This window comes from Aplosporella prunicola (genome assembly GCF_010093885.1).
Source record: "Aplosporella prunicola CBS 121167 unplaced genomic scaffold K452scaffold_1, whole genome shotgun sequence".
Taxonomy (NCBI): domain Eukaryota; kingdom Fungi; phylum Ascomycota; class Dothideomycetes; order Botryosphaeriales; family Aplosporellaceae; genus Aplosporella; species Aplosporella prunicola.
The window spans coordinates 1,542,292-1,547,227 of NW_022983529.1; positions in this window are offsets into that span (position 1 = coordinate 1,542,292).

The window sequence follows — 4,936 nt, forward strand, 5'->3', positions numbered from 1 at the left end:
ATAGAAGTCTACCTTCTCGTTTTCTTCTATCCTAGTGTGGCCTGGGACCTATTCTAAGGTAATAGAATTTCCTCTAGATTTTAGCGTTTGAGCTGCTTTTAACGCTCGAATTTAACACGCTTGTCTAGGATTCCCGGAGGGGGTTTTTAGCCTATAGAGTGCGGCCTGGTTGTCCGTAAAGACTCGGATATCCCGTAAGGAGTACTGGTTTATAACTACGAGTTCTAGGGCTATTGTAATAGCCTCTAGCTCTCCGTTGTAAACTAGTTGGTTCGGCCCTATGTTTTTGATAATTTAAAGGGTTTTCCCTGGGGATTGGCTGCCTTTGTCTACTAGAACGCCTATGCTAACTCCTTTACCCTTTGGGATAGAGCTAGCGTCGGTGTAGATAGTGATAAGGTTCGGGGAGGAATTCTTTAGGAAGGAAGTATATTGTTTAGCTTCTTCTTCCTTAGATAGACTAGAGATCTTAACGTGGTATGGGGTTTCCTTTTGCTATGGCGAAAAGTAGAAGGGTTCTAGCTCCTCGTTGAGAACGGGGAGGGTTTAGTTTAAGAACTCCTTTAGTCTTTCCGCGTGGGTGCTAGGGGGTCTCTCTAAATTATCTAGTTCTACCCTACTAAGTATCTGCTTAATAGGGTGGTCGTTAGTAAGTTTTAACGTTCTTAGTACGTAATTCCGGAAATTAGCATTTAAACGTACGTCCGGGGGTGGGATCGCGGCTTCTAGTTCTAGAGTAGTTATTAGGGCGGTTTTAAAGACTCCAAGAATCTTCCTTAGGGCGAGATTCTAAACCGCGCAGGCTTACTTTAGATAGTTACTCTAGTTTTTCTAATAGATTAGGCTACCGTAGTCCGCTATAGAGTTAACGTAAGCTAAGTATAGTTAGCGTACTGTATGCGGAGATAGTCCCCTCTCTATATTTACGAGTCTAGAGAGCCGGTAGAAGGCTGATTTTACTTAGCTCAGCCTTATAGAGACGTGGTTCTTAAAGGTAAGATGGGGATCGAAGAATATTCCTAGCTAACGGACGAGATTTTTTAGCTCTATTACTATCCCGCTAGGGAGAGTAAGGGAGGACGTAGTGGCTTCTTTTTCCTTACTAAAGTATAGGAGTTCTGTCTTTAGTAAGTCGAATTCTACTGCGTTTGCTTTACCTAAATCTATAAGCTATTTGACTTCTCTCTCTAAAATCTTGATATTCTTTTTCTAGCTAGTAGAACTAACTGTAAGAGAGATATCGTCGATATAAGAGAGGAAAGTAACGGCTCTCTTAGCTTTCTCTATAAAGAGTTCGCGGATATAGATAAGGAAAAGTATAGGAGAGATAGGGCTCCCTTGCGGAATCCCTATATCTATTTTACTAAATTCCTCTACTTCTCCGTTAAAGCTTAGGCGTAGGGTCCGTTGGTTAAGGAAAGATCTAACCTAGGAGAGAAGGTTGCTAGGTAGATCTAACCTTGCTATAATTACTAATAGCTGTTCTTGCGCTACGTGGTCGAATGCTCCTTTAATATCGAGGAAAAGCGTAGATGTTTTTAACTTCTGAGCTTTATTTTCTTTAACGATGTTTGTAAGGAGTAGCGCTATATCTATTGCGGACTTCTTTAGGCGCCCTCCTATTTAGGAGGAGTCGAGAAGTTTCGATGTCTTTTCCGCTAAAAAGCCGAGTCTTTTAGTAATAATACGTTCTAGGATTTTGCCTAGGTAATTAAGTAAGGAGATAACCCGGTATGATTTAGGGGCTGCTTTGTCTAGTCTTCCTTTGCTTAAAATTGCCCCGGTAGCTTAGCGCTAGCAGATAGGGTAGTATCCGTATCTAAAGAGCGTGCTAAATACCTTATAGAAGGCCTCCGGGTATTCTCTATACGCCTAGATAATTAAATCTTAGGTAATAGAATCGGGTCCTAGAGTTTTACCTTTTATTTAGGTTAAATAGGCTTATACTAGCTCTTCCCTATTTAGTTCCGGCTATTCCTAGCTAGTAGGATTAGGGGAATAGCCGTCCTAGTTATAAGGGGTTATCTACGGAGGATTTAGGAATAATCCTTCCTAGAGCGCGGAGCATTTATCTTTAAAAGTATCTTGTAGATTTCCTTGTAAATTCCGGATCTGCGGGATTTAGGTAGTTGTTCGGGGTTTCGTATAAGATATAGCTCTATAGATAGTGCTAGGGGTTTTCTTCGAGAGAAAGGCTTCCTAGTGCGTCCGTTTAGCTTGCTTTAGTGCCTAGAAGTAGGTATTCCGGGATTCTAGGAATTCTTGGATTAAAGGGGACGTCTCTTCTTAAGAAGGGTTGTCTTCTAGTTAGCGGAGACGTCTCCCTTTTTATTAGAATACACCTCTAAGGGTTTTTAGCTCTGGTGTCTACTAGGGTTTTAATATAGCGCTAGGCTAGAGTTTAGGTATTATTCTATTAGCCGTAAAGGTTATAGCTTCCTAGAGGCTACTACCTAGTTGATTTAGTTACGGGATGTTGAGCTCTTTTCCGGAAAGGATTTCTTATATCGTATAACCCTCTTCTAGTTCTTCTAAGTAAGAAGAATCTAGTAGTTAGTCTATTTTAGTTCGGAATAAACTTCTAAACTCTAGGAAGTTTGCTTTGCCTAGGTTATATCTTTGCCCTATTGTTGGCGGAGGCGTGTTGTCCCGGGAGGATTGATTGATTGAGTTGAGTTGAGTTAAGTTGAGTTGAATTTATTTACCCTGACCCATCGCCCTGAGCGATATGTAGGCTATAGACTATTCAAAGGAATACGCTAGGAATTTACACTGGTGATTTAATCTGAGAGTATAAGGAGAAAGGGGAACAGAGATAGGACAAGGAAAGGTAGAAGAATGGCAATAAGATGGGGTTTTACTGGTTGATGTCGTCTCTACTCTGGAATCTTTTTGTTTGTTGAGCGAATTTAAGTACCCTTTTGAGTTGAGCGGCCGAAATTGTCTATTTCATCTTTTCCATATGAGGCTAGTTCTTGTCTGTTGGTTTACCGCCTAGGAGGCTAGAGAGGCAGTTTCTCTGGAGTCCGGTTTCTTGATACATTTTTTGCCGATTTTCCTGGAGTAGGGAACAGTCTAGTAACACGTAGGATATTGATTCTATATCCCCGTATTCGTATTTATCGTTGTTTATCCGTCCTATTCGTTTTCGGTGCTAGTTAAGCCAGCAGTGGCCAGTTCTCAACTAGGCTAGCAGCCCTGCTAGGCTACGTGGGAGCTTGTCGTAGAGGTGCCTTACGTGTGGTCCCGGAATCGCTGTATCTACGTTGCGGAGGTGTTAGCCTTTCTCTAACGCTCTCCATTCTTTATTCTATTGCTTATGTGCTGCTTCGAGAGTTGTTTTGACTTGCAGCGGTATTAAGGGTAGGAAGTTGTATTCTCTAAGACGTGTTATAGCTTGTTTAGCTAGCTTGTCTACTTCCTTATTTCCTTAGATACCGTAGTGGCTTGGGATCTACTAGATCGTGAAACTTATTTAGAGACCTTCATAGAGAGATTAGGCTGTACTGAGGATAGACCGTACGATACTTTAGCCTGATCTCTTTTTATATCTCCTAGTTAGAGCTTAGAGGGCGGCTTTAGAATCGCTATAGATAACGTATTCGGTTAGGCTATAGGGTCCCTCTTATAGGTGTTTTTCAGCTACCAGCTCTATCCCCGTTAGAATAGCAATTAGTTCGGCTGCTTGTACTGTGTAGAAATTGCTAGATCCAACTCCTTTAAGCGCAATGTATCGGGCGTTCCCGGCTTGGTCTAGAATGACTGCTGCTGCTCCTAGCTGGTTGTTTATCTTGGAAGCATCTGTGTAGACCTGGGAGAGCGGGTCCCTCTTTTCCGCGTGACTTAGGAACACCTTATCTTTATCCGGGGGCAGTGTTGTCTTAATCTCTACCGGGAGTGGTTGCCAGGGAGGAGGTGGGCAGATGTCTATCGTTTCGGTTTCTTGGTGCGGGATTAGGCTGCTAAGTTTCAGGGTCGCCTTTAGCGGACTTAAGAAGCTCGCTGGTTTGTTCCGGGTTTCATCGATCTTAGGGACCAACGCGTAGGCAGGGTGCGAGGTGGGTAGCCCCCTAAGACTAGTAATAACTCTTGCTGCCCTAGATTCGAGGCGTAATCTTGTAGGCAAAATAAAGTTCTCTACATCTAGGGTCTCTGTCGATACCGAACGAAAGGCAGAGATAGCCTTTATTGTTGCTAGCCGTTGGACCTTGGAGAGAACCGATATTTGCCACTTGTACCTGTTGGGGGAGTACCAGACTGTAGAGGTATAGTCTATCTGCGGGACTACGCAGGCTTGGTATAGCTGGCGGAGTTGCTTCGGTCTAAGATAACCTAGCCTACCTATTGCTAAGCAGGTTGTAGTAGCTCGTTTAATTACTCTTTAGACATACGCTCTCCATCTAAGTTCTTGGTCGAGAACTACTCCGAGTAGCTTTACCGCCTTTGTTAGTTTAACCTCGTGTCTACCTATTGTTACGGTTGCTAGGCAGTCCTGATTGGTGTTTCTCGTAAAGTGGATAAGCTCGGTCTTGTCTGCCTCAAAAGTCGATCCGGTACGCCGTGCCTATTGCTAGATTCTCGGGATATCCTCTCTCTGTAGCGCTGTTAGGTTCTTTTATGCTGAGAGGCTTACCCTCCACCGGAAGTAGTCGTTAATGTAGGCGGACGCGCCTCCGGTAAAATCTACTGGTTGGTCCACTAGGTCTGCGTTGTAGAAAGCGAAGAGAATTGGTGAGAGAGGAGAGCCTTGTGGGAGACCGGGGTAGCTAAGTGTTAATGCGGGCTTAGTAAATCCGTCGAATGAGATTAAGGCGGATCTATCGGATATAAAGCTGCTAATCCACTTTCTTGCCTAACTTAGGATTCTTCTCTGACCTAGATAGTCATCTAGAGCTTCTTTATTTACCGCGTTAAAGGCGCCTTTAAGGTCGAACGC